Source organism: Macrobrachium rosenbergii, chromosome 51 (assembly GCF_040412425.1).
Source record: "Macrobrachium rosenbergii isolate ZJJX-2024 chromosome 51, ASM4041242v1, whole genome shotgun sequence".
Classification (NCBI taxonomy): domain Eukaryota; kingdom Metazoa; phylum Arthropoda; class Malacostraca; order Decapoda; family Palaemonidae; genus Macrobrachium; species Macrobrachium rosenbergii.
Genome location: NC_089791.1, coordinates 35,169,883 through 35,182,382, shown reverse-complemented (window position 1 = coordinate 35,182,382; position 12,500 = coordinate 35,169,883). Strand labels below are relative to the sequence as shown.

Sequence of the window (12,500 nt, the reverse complement as noted above, 5' to 3'; positions counted from 1 at the left end):
CGTTTATAGTTACTTATTCCACGAGGGGCTCTCTCTCTCCTCTCTCTCTCTCTCTCTCTCTCTCTCTCTCTCTCTCTCTCTCTCTCTCTCTCTCTAATATATCAAAGTTTTCTTGTATTTCACGAGGTGTTATTTCCCCCTCTCTCTCTCTCTCTCTAATGTATCAGTTTTCTTGTATTTCACGAAGGGGTTACCTCTCTCTCTCTCTCTCTCTCTCTCTCTCTCTCTCTCTCTCTCTCTCTCTCTCTAATATGTCAAAGTTTTCTTGTACTTCACGAGGGGTTATTTCCCCTCTCTCTCTCTCTCTCTCTCTAATGTATCAGTTTTCTTGTATTTCACGAAGGGGTTACCTCTCTCTCTCTCTCTCTCTCTCTCTCTCTCTCTCTCTCTCTCTCTCTCTCTCTCTCTCTCTCTCTAATATGTCAAAGTTTTCTTGTACTTCTGCTGAGTTCTTTCCCCCTTCTCTCTCTCTCTCTCTGTAGTATCAGTTTTCTTGTATTTCACAGAAGGGTTACCTCTCTCTCTCTCTCTCTCTAATATGTCAAAGTTTTCTTGTACTCATTTAGGGTTATTTTTCTCTCTCTCTCTAATGTATCAGTTTTCTTGTATTTCACGAAGGGGTTACCTCTCTCTCTCTCTCTCTCTCTCTCTCTCTCTCTCTAATATGTCAAAGTTTTCTTGTACTTCACAGAAGGTCTCCCCCTCTCTCTCTCTCTCTCTCTCTCTCTCTCTCTCTCTCTCTCTCTCTCTCTCTCATATATCAAAGTTTTCTTGTATTTCACGGAGGGGGTTATTTCCCCCTCTCTCTCTCTCTCTCTAATGTACCAGTATTCTTGTATTTCACGAAGGTTAAATCTCATTATGTCTAAAGTTTTCTTTGTACTTAATGTCAGGTTTCGAGGGGCACCCCTCTCTCTCTCTCTACTCTCTCTCTCTCTCTCTCTCTCTCTCTCTCATATATCAAAGTTTTTCTTGTATTTTCACAAGGGGTCTCCTCTCTCTCTCTCTCTCTCTCTCTCTCTCTCTCTCTCTCTCTCTCTCAAATATATCATAAAGTTTTTTTTTATTTTACTATCTAACATATAAGGTTTTTTTCTAGCAAACAGCTTACCAAAAAACCTCTTAATTAGAGTCGCTTTTTCCTTTATGAAACTCATTCCATTTTTGCCCCGACTATAACATCATTCCAATTCTACATAATTAGTAATCCCCACTGATTTTCTCATATACAAAGGAAAAGTTTATTTCTCGTTTATTATTGTAAAAAATTCTCTCCTCCTGACATTTCTGACACCTGTTCAGCCACTCAGAACCTCCATCCTGTAAAAAGCATTTTCTTTTTCCATCACCTCCTGACTTCAACAATGATAATAAGGAATTACTCCGCGTCCCCCACACAAAAAAAAAGACTTGATTGTGTTCACTGCCACATTAGTACTTCAACTGTTAGTACTTTAACTGTTGGATCGTGGATGAACACCGTGTGCAGATCCTTCCGTAATATAACCGTTTCGGACATGTCCACAGAAGTCTCATCAGCAGAACATTGAGCCCTCAGCACATACTGGGTCTTTCACCTACACCTTGCACCCACTCTCTCTCGTTTCCTTAATTTTTAGCCTCTTCTTCTTCTCCTGTACTTCTCTTACCCATCTATTTGAGATCCCTAGGTCGTCTTCTGCTCCTTCGTGTCCTCATTCTTGCAGGATGACGCTAACCTTTGCAACGATTCTAATTATTTACATATTTCTCACTAATGAACATTTCTTGTCATGCCACGTGTATTATGCAAATGGTTACTTCTCTACATCCTCCTTTTCCTCTTTTTTATACTGTATTTAACATCCAACTTCACCTACATACACCACACACACACACACACACACACACACATTATCACACAATAATATACATATATATACCATATATATATACTATATATCTCTTATATATATATATATATATATAATAATTATTTATATATATATATATATATATATATATATATATATATATATATATATATATATATGTATATATATATAAATATATTTTATATATACACATATATATATATACACACATATATATATATATATATATATATATATATATATATATATATATATATATATATAATATATGTGTGTGTGTGTGTATTTCTTGCCTGTATGAAAATCAAATGAACTATACTATTCTACTGACTTACTGCGAAACATAGCTGTATCAGTCAGGGAATAATCAGTTTTTCACCTGTTTAGTGCACCGAAGTTCACAAAAGCGCATTTTCATAATAATATACCGCTCCCTGTCCAAAATGTACGATTCGTTCAGCTTCCAAAGCAAATGGCATGATTTATGCATCAAATGCCCGACGCCCAGGGAATAGTGAATGAAACAAACCAACATGACTAATTCCTTTGACACTGGTGTAGCACAAATGTTTTCTCGCAAAAATCATCATCGAACGTACGTAGTGTATTTTGCCACACAGGAATTTAATGTTCAGCCTTTGAATAATGAATTTCAGTGGGGACTCTTGTCTTGTGTAGTGCTGTAGTGCAAAGACTGGAAATTTCGGATCATTTATACGGCTATTTCAAAACAGAAATAAGATTTTTGTGCTTTGTTATTTTTTTCATTATATAGTTTTTCGTTGTGATGTGTTTATACACACTTACATATATATATATATATATATATATATATATATATATATATATATATATATATATATATATATATATATATATATATATATATATAAATAAATAAATAAATAGCAATGCCAGGAAGGAAAAGAAAAACGACGGCGTTTCTCTTTCTTTATGTGGCATTACCTTTATTATGTATTCATCACATTCCATATCGTGAATCAGTTTATACATACATACATTTAAATATATATATATATATATATATATATATATATATATATATATATATATATATATATATATATATGTATGTATGTATATGTATATCTTTGTGTGTTTTGAGAGAGGAGAATGAAAAGGAAGAGTGTCTGTTTAAATGTTAAAGAACAGCTTTTGCAGGGAACGATTCCAACATGAACTGTAGCATGTCAACACGTTTGGTACCAGGCTCACATACACCCACACCAGGGGGGATTTTCTTTTCTTTTTTTTTTTTACTCTCCAGCGTAAACACCAACACCATTTGCATTACCAGTAGAATTTTTCAGTTGCCCCTCGGTATAATATAATATACAACCTCGATAATTAATATAAGCTAATATTGTTGTAATGTTTCGTTACATGTTTGAATATAACTTCTAAAGCTTAGCCGTGAGGACAATCCTGGAAACAGACAACGCTATTATTAAGTTTTTGTTAAAGAATGAGATGTTGAGATGAACTCAACAGTGCTTCATCCCCCGTAGGGGGTAGCGCCGTCAGTGCACCTCATGCGGTGCACTGTGGGCATAACTTGAGGTTCTTTGCGGCGTGCAAACCCTTTCGTTCCTTTAATTGTACCTCCTTTCTTATTCTCTTTCTTCCCTCTTACTTTCCAGCCTCTCCTAACAATTGATTCATAGTGCAACTACGAGGTTTTCCTCCTGTTACACCTTGAACTCCTTGCAAACCTTTTCCTGTCAAATTCCGTTTCAGCGCTGAACGACCTCATAGGTCCCAGTGCTTGGCCTTTGGCCAAAATTCCATATTCAGTTCAATCCAACGGTGCCTCATAGGTTATGGAATTCAGTTATTGTTCTTCCTTTGATCATTACTGCTCATGATAGTTAATTAAACCGCGGTAATAGATCTTTTCCATTCTGGGGTCATTATATCTATAAATATAGACAAATGCAAAGCAATTTCAACTTTATGAACTTGAGCATAAGGATGTTTTTCCTTACTTATGAAGCGAGATATGTTTCACCAAAAATATTTTTTGGTGGAACATAGAAAATTGTTTTAAAATCGTTGGGATAGTTTTGTTATATCTGTTTTGAACTGGTGTTACTTCAGGATACTGCGAGTATTCATTTTAATTATGATTATAGCATTATTCATTAACATTTTATAAAAAGATAAATTATTATATTTGAATCTTTGCATCAGGACATAATGGACTCAAGAGTGAGATTACGTGGTAGCGAAACTCTTACAATATTTATTACAAACAATCGCCGTTCAGTGCAGGTAGCCCCCTACCAAAATCAGATGGGCGATTCACAAACTTTCCGTGCATGACGGAACCGAGAGAAATATCATTTGTCCAGCACGTATTTTTTTTTTTTTCCTTCAGGGAAGAGATAATGACTTTGCCTGATGGTTGCTGGTCACGAAAACTCGTTCCTTTAGGAGGAGGATTTAATTTGTTTTACAATATTCTTTATTTCGGCTCAGGGCCATATACATGGAGTATACATAGTGAGAGGTTGCATGATACACATAATCCTAGATCCACGAGAAAAATTGTAAAATGATAATTTGGCAATATCCGATAATAGTTGGTTATTAAAATAGTAAAAATACTATTCATAATAATTTTAATAACAGTAGTAACTTTGAGAATAATATATATATATATATATATATATATATATATATATACATACAGACTATATATATTTACATATATATATATGTAAATATTTATATATATATATATATATATATATATATATATATATATATATATATATATATATATATATATATATATATATATGTATGTATATATATTTCTATACCTCTTTTCAGGCTCTCCGTCATATGTCATATAAAACCGAGACTTCCTGTTCTTTGAATAGTGCGATAGCAAAGTAGAATCACATGAAAAAAGTTGAAATTTCGTCTTTTCATGATTAAATCTCCATACATTACATGAAACCTCTTGGGGCATTCATTAGATTTCGAGAGCTGATTACATTAACTCTCTAGTCCAAGAAGAATTTATGATGTTACATTTTAACATGAAAAAATCTTTCATTACGGATGATGTTTCACTGAATTAATCCTGCAGACAGGAACCCGAAAAACTCGTTGGAAAAAAATACATGTTATATATGTACATATATTTTATTTCTGGAGAGAGAGAGAGAGAGAGAGAGAGAGAGTATATATATATATATGTGCTATATATATATATATATTATTTCTGGAAGAGAGAGAGAGAGAGAGAGAGAGAGAGAGAGAGAGAGAGAGAGAGTGAGAGTGAGAGTCAAAACCATTATGAATGTGTATTAGGAACAGACGTATTTCCTGAATTACAAGGACATTCGCTAATGTATTTTCGGCTGTAAAAGGCAAAGCAGTGGCCGATACGGTGTGTACTCTCTCTCTCTCTCTCTCTCTCTCTCATCTCCTCTCTCTCTCTCTCTCTCTCTCTCCCTCTCTCTCTCTCGCGCGCGCGTTCCAAGTTTTCGACGGTAATTTTGGATTTTCTATGAAAAAAGTTGATTAAAAAAAAGTGAATGGAAATACACATCGTTTTGTGTGAACAGTCTATCAATTAAATACAATTCGAGGTATCTTAATATTAAAATAAAATCTGTTTAGGGTAAAATCAGCCATAAACAGTACCGTCGTTTTTTTTTTTGTAACTTTGTTATTGAAAAAAAAATTCAGAATCATAGATATTTTACATTAACGCTTCTTAGGTACATCTCTTCCAGTGATTGATAATTCTTTTCCACAAAAGAGAAAAATTAAATTCGAAAGATAGAAACCCGTATTTTCCTTTAAATTTTTTTTTTTATTTTAACACCGTTGAAAAACAGAGCGATTGCACAGATAAATATCCTATGGGTATAATATAATGTACGAGGTATTTATAGTATTACAATACTCTGAAAACCTGAAAAGTCTTCCTATTACAAAAAATTTCTCTAAAGCGATTTAATATTCAGAATTTTTGAATAATAAATTTATCTCGAAAACCATTAAAGTATCATATATCATTCTCACGCAGGTGTAGTGGCGCTAGTGATTCTGGTACAAAAATCGGTTCACTGTACCTTTGGGAACTCATACCTTGCATAGTAAAACAACACTGGTGCAGAGATAAAAATGTTCATATGAAGCCTTGAAATAAATTTAATTTTTTTTCCACCCCGATTTAAATGAATATATCAGTTATATTGTTCTCTGTCGAGAAAATAAGTGACATCTGACATTAAAAGTAACTTTCATTTTATTTGCATTTTGTTGTACAAGGAAAAGTACTCAGAAAACACTAATGGAACAAACAGGTTTAATGAATTCCCTCTGACACTAGTGTACAATGACAGCTCTCTCTGAAAAACGTAGACTGTGAAAAATGTATTTCACGACAACGGAATTTAATATCTAGGCTTTAAATATGCAAAGTTCCATCTCAGTGTTGTGCCAGAAAAAAGAAATTCTTTTTAACACTCTATAAAGCAGAGGAAAATTTCTGGTCCCACATTTCTTTCAGAAACAAATCCTCAGTTTTATGCTCTGATATATTTCCCTGGTTTACTGCTCCAACGACAAGATCTACTTGTAAGTGATTAGGTATTGTTGGTATATTTGAGTAATAAACTTTGAGAGAAAGTTAAGTATACCTTAGTTTAACTAGACCACTGAGCTGATTGACAGCTCTCCTAGGGCTGGCCCGAAGGATTAGGTTTATTTTACGAGGCTATGAACCAATGGGTTACCTAGCAACGGGACCTACAGTTTATTGTGGAATCCGAACCACATTATAACGAGAAATGAATTTCTGTCACAAGAAATAAATTCCTCTAATTCTTCATTGGCCGGTCGGAGAATCGAACGTGGGGCCAGCAGAGTGCTAGCTGAGAGAGAGAGAGAGAGAGAGGGGTTGGTGTTAGGGGGAAGAGGGAGAAGTTTATGTTCTAGAAGGAAATATTTCAAAACGGACAATAATATATAATATTATGAGATCCCAAAGCTAACTAAATACAAGCGAGTGGTACACTGTTATTTAGATTCTTTACAGAACTCCCTGCTTCATCTTTCCACAATAAAGTATTTCACCCTTATGTTTAGGCGCAACTTGATGTTTTCTTTACATTTCACTTTACTCCTTGCAATATGTTGAGAACATCACGTAACTTTTAATTGATGTACCACGAGAACAATTTTCTGTTGAATGGGTCAGCGAATGAGATTCAGTGGTTATCCGTAATGATTTCCTGTCCTCATTCTCAATTTGAGTGTTGATAGCAGGAAAAAAAAGCGTTATAAGGTAAATTCATGGAATTTACCTCATAACGATTGTGATAAATGGTAATGTAATAGTTTATGCAAAATGATATGACCCAAGTATTTTTATTAGATAAAAAAATTATTTTGTAAATATAGGAAGAAGTTTAATATTCTTTACGTGGTAATGCCCCTTGTACAGAACACTCCCCATGAGTGTGGCTGCATTGAAGTCAACACCCCTTAGGGGGTAGCGCCGTCAGTGCAAGTCATGCGGTGCACTGTAGACATTTGGGTTCTTTTGTGCCTTCGGCCCTAGCTGCTCCCTTTCGTTCCTTTTACTGCGCAACCCCTTTCATATTCTCTTTCTTCTGTCTTACTTTCCACCCTCTCCTAACAATTGATTCATAGTGCAACTGGGAGGTTTACCTCCTGTTACACCTTTCAGACCTTCTTACTGTCGATTTCCGTTTCAGCGCTGAATGACCTCATAGGTCCCAGCGCTTGGGCTTTGGCCTAAACTCTATATTCCATTCAATTCACGTCACTTTTTCCTTGCTGTATAGAGTGACCTTCCTTTTCACAGCCTGTTGTACTGGAACTATGGTAAAATAAACTGAAATAACAAAAGCGAATTGGAATAACCTTCGGAGGAATTTCTCGGAAAGAGGGAAAGGAAGAAAATGAGTTTTTTGCTGTTATTTTGAACAGGTGGTACTTTCGGATGCTTCGGCTGATTTAGATCATTTTGTTTTTATTGCGATCCAGTCATTTTGCGTCTATAATTATGAATTTACCTTAGTATTGGTAAATTTCTTGTTTCATGTTAACCACGCACTCGCGGAGAGAGAGAGAGAGAGAGAGAGAGAGAGAGAGAGAGAGAGAGAGAGAGAGAGAGAGAGAGAGAGAGACTACTGTGAAATGAAGCTAAGATCTCATATTACTCTTCTTGACATAATCCAAAGGACTAATCATTATCCATCAACTGTAATTACTGTTTTCATTCAATGAAAGCGCATGGCTGTATTCAAATGGTGTTGAGCAAGATATGTCCCCTCTTTATGAACTTGATCATGATAAAACCTCTTCTTCTTCTTCTTCTTCTTCTTCTTCTTCTTCTTCTTCTTCTTCTTCTTCTTCTTCTTCTTCTTCTTCAGCACCATTATCCCTAAGGTAGGGGGCATGTTACCCTAATGCGTTTTCTTCAGTTATATCTGTCGAAAGTTTCTTCCTCCATTAAACCCTTCTTCTCCCAGTCGTCCCTCATTTCACCCCACCGTCTAATTACTTACATCCCTCTTGACCTTCTACCCCTAATAGGTTCCACCCGAGTCCTCCTAGTTCTTCATTGGAGGGGTGGGTAGACCTTTCGGCTGGCACGCTGTTGTCCCAGCGTTCGACTCTCCGACCGGCCAATGAAGAATTAGAGGAATTTATTTCTGGTGACAGAAATTCATTTCTCGTCCTAATGTGGTTCGGATTCCACAATAAGCTGTAGGTCCTGTTGCTAGGTGACCAGTTGCTTCTAGCCACGTAAAATAAGTCTAATCCTTCGGGCCAGCCCTAGGAGAGCTGTTAACCAGCTCAGTGGTCTGGTTAAACTAAGATATACTTAACTTTCACTTTAACTCTTCACTCCTTTCATACTTACCCTTACCACATACCCTACTATTCAGCTCCTCCAGTGGCTCCTCCAGTGGCTATGACCAGTACCTTCTTAGCTTCCCCTCTCTTCTCTACGGCGTTCCTCGGTACCTTTCACATGCCACGCCTTCCGGTTCCTAAAAGCCCTAGACTCCGCCTAACAGAACTTTAAGCCTCTCTGTTCCACCACCACTTTCTTCCCCTTTGACACTGCATATCCACTTGTACTTTAACTTTGTCAGGAAAAAGCTTCCCCTTTGATACACTGCATATCCGTTGAGACTTAACTTTTGTGGAAAAGCTTCCCCTTTTGACACTGCATATCCGTTGAACTTTAACTGTCAGGAAAAAGCTTCCCCCTTGACACACTGCATATCCACTTGAACTTTAACTTTGTCAGAAAAAGCTTCCTTTCGGACACTGCATATCCTTTGAACTTTTAACTTTGTCAGGAAAAGCTTCCCTTTTGACACTGCATATCCACTTCGAACTTTAACTTTGTCAGGAAAGCTTCCTTTCGACACTGCATATCCACATGAACTTTAACTTTGTCGGAAGAAAGCTTTACTTTGACACCGCATATCCGCTTGAACTTTAACTTTGTCAGAAAAAGCTTCCCTTTGATTTTCCATATCATGAACTTTAACTTGTCAGGGTTTCCTTTGACACTGCATATCGTTGAACTTAACTTTGTCAGGGAAAAGCTTCCCTGACACTGCATATCCACTTGAACTTTAACTTTGTCAGGAAAAGCTTCCTTTTGACACTGCATATCCGTTTGAATCTCAACTTGCCGGGAGAAGCTTCCTTTTGACACTGTGGGCATATCCACTTGAACTTTTTAACTTTGTCAGGAAAAGCTTCCTCTTGACACTGCATATCCACTTGAACTTTTAACTTTGTCGGAAAAGCTTCTTTGACACGGAATATCCACTTGTACTTTTAACTTTGTCAGAAAAGCACCTCTTTGACACTGCATGGTCCACTGAACTGCTTTTTCAGGAAAAGCCCTTTTGACACTGCATATCCACTTGAACTTTAACTTTGTCAGGAAAAGCTTCCCCTTTTGACACTGCATATCCATGAACTTTAACTTTGTCAGGAAAAGCTTCCCCTTTTGACACTGCATAAGACTTTAACTTTGTCAGGAAAAAGCCTCCTTTTGACACTGCATATCCACTTGAACTAACTTTGTCAGGAAAAGACTTTTGACACTGAATATCCACTTGTACTTTAACTTTGTCAGGAAAAGCTTCCCCTTTTGACACTGCATATCCACTTGTACTTTAACTTTGTCAGGAAAAGCTTCCCCTTTTGACACTGCATATCCACTTGAACTTTAACTTTGCCAGGAAAAGCTTCTCCTTTTGACACTGGAACTTTAACTTTGTCAGGAAAAGCTTCCCCTTTTGACACTGCATATCCGCTTGAACTTTAACTTTGTCAGGAAAAGCTTCCCCTTTTGACACTGCATATCCACTTGAACTTTAACTTTGTCAGGAAAAGCTTCCCCTTTTGACACTGAATATCCACTTGTACTTTAACTTTGTCAGGAAAGCTTTTTGACACTGTATTATCCAATGTACTTTAACTTTGTACGGAAAAGCTTTCCTTTGACACTGCATATCTACTTGAACTTTAATCTTTGTCAGAAAGCTTGCTTTGACCTGCATATCGCTTGAACTTTAACTTTGTCAGGAAAGCCTCTTTTTGACACTGCATATCCACTTGTGCATTGTCGGGAAAAGAAGTTTTACCAATGCTTTGACTCAAAAAATGTTACGCTCCTTTACCAAAACCATAACACCGGAAACTAGCGAACTGTCGACAAATAACATGAAGCCACAGCTGGTCAGCAATAAATTTTGACCTCGTTTTCGCAGTGTCATCAATATATTGGTAAACGTACCTCGAGACTGCCATCCCGCTCTACCTCATATACTTGGTGTTTTTTTTTTTCTTTATCTTCACTCGTATTGTAAAAGATAAACATTCACCTTTTTTTTCACAGGGTTTCACTAAGAGATTACTTAACCAACAATGTATTCAATTTACAACACGCACACATACATACATACGTACATACATACATACATACATATACATTATATGTGTGTGTGCATCTGTACGTTTTTGTGTGTTTGTGCACAAGTAAAGTGAAAGAAAGAAAGCGAGAATAATTTATCAAAATAAATACCAAAATGTAAAATAAAGGCATATTATAAGAATACTCAAGTCCACCCAACGGTAGCCCCCACTAAAGGGTTCAATTTACCAGCAACCTCCTTCTAAATAATTATCGTAAATAAATATGCCAACGCTAGGCTGGTTCTCAAAAATATTGCGTGAACTTTTCTACCCAAATAGCACTCGTTTGCTCGCCAGATCTTGGAGAGTCGACTAGCTAATGGCTGCCTTTCAAGGAATAATAAAACCTTTGGTCAGTCAACGGGGAAATAGCGCTAAGATTTTGCATGTTTTCCCGTCTCTGTTAGTACATGACATTGTTGTTTTTTTCATAAGAAGAAGGCGTTATCCAGAATTCCGGATCCCCTGCGTTGTATTGCTTGTTTGGACTTTTGGGTCTCACTGTGACCCATTGTCGCTCAACACGACGCCATAGTTTTATCTTTTATCTATACAATTAGAATATATTGAATTTATTTTCTTATACTTCTGCTTTGCCATGTGAAATAGCATTTCGTCACATTGAACGGTAGTTTAAGGAAGTAAAGGCCATTTGAACATTCAAATTAATATCGTCGTCATGGAATCGTCGGTAAAGAAACAAATTAATTTAGGCGTTTAAAGGTGAATTAGGTGACATAAAAATTTTAGAAAAATCATACACGTAAACTACAGATGGTAGGCAAATTTTCGAAGGCCTCCCAACTTGTTAAGACCCACGAATATCCTGAAGGATAAAAGAAGAGTGTGACCTTTGCGACGAATTTGTAAACGTTGTGCATGTTGTTGATGCAAAAGTCGCGGTGGATCCTTCCGTCCTGCCTTCTGCGTCTCCCAGTACGAACTTCTTCATGAACACCGAAGGAGAGGACGCATGAACAGAGGAAAAAGAAGGGTCTGGAGTTGTTCTTAAAGTATTTTTAGCCTAATTTTAAAAGAAGTAAAAAAAAATGCGCCGAAGTTTCCTCGGTGCAGTATCGAGTTTTCTGTACAGCGTATATTGCTGTATGAAACTCTCGATGTGCTGCAGTATGAAACTATCAACCACGATCGGGCAGTGCTCACACCTCTACCGGTGCCAGACGCAGGATGCATGGTTAAACTTTACCGTAAATAAAATAAAAACTACTGAGGCTAGAGGGCTGAAATCTGGTATGGTTGGTGGTTGGAGGGTGGATGATCAACATATCAATTTGCAGCCCTCTTGCCTTAGTAGTCTTCAAGATCTGAGGGCGGACAGAAAAAGTGCGGACGGACAGACAAAGCCGGTTGTCCTTGGCTTACATGATACCGTCCTCCTTTGTTTGGGCCTTCTGTTGCCAACCCACGTTTTGGAAAGGAATGCGGAGACTACTCTTGTGGTAAATGGCATTTAGAGAGAGAGAGAGAAGCATTTCCAATGTGGGTATACTGTAATGACCTATGTTAATGACAGCGATCAAAGTTTACTTCATTGTCAATAATAATCTCTAATTTTTTCTCTTTTTTCAGAATCCGGCCTCTGCCTCG

At 36.8% G+C, this 12,500-nt stretch overlaps 1 protein-coding gene across 1 annotated transcript in view; it reads left to right on the top strand.

Moving 5' to 3' along the window:
* The window catches only part of LOC136833313 (uncharacterized), a 531,995-nt gene that overhangs the window by 316,582 nt on the left and 202,913 nt on the right, over positions 1-12,500 (top strand). Inside the window, exon 3 of the transcript XR_010851416.1 lies at positions 12,483-12,500. This exon is cut by the window's right edge and continues 6 nt beyond it. The gene's annotated coding sequence lies outside the window, so the exon portion shown is untranslated. The remainder of the gene's footprint in view (positions 1-12,482) is intronic.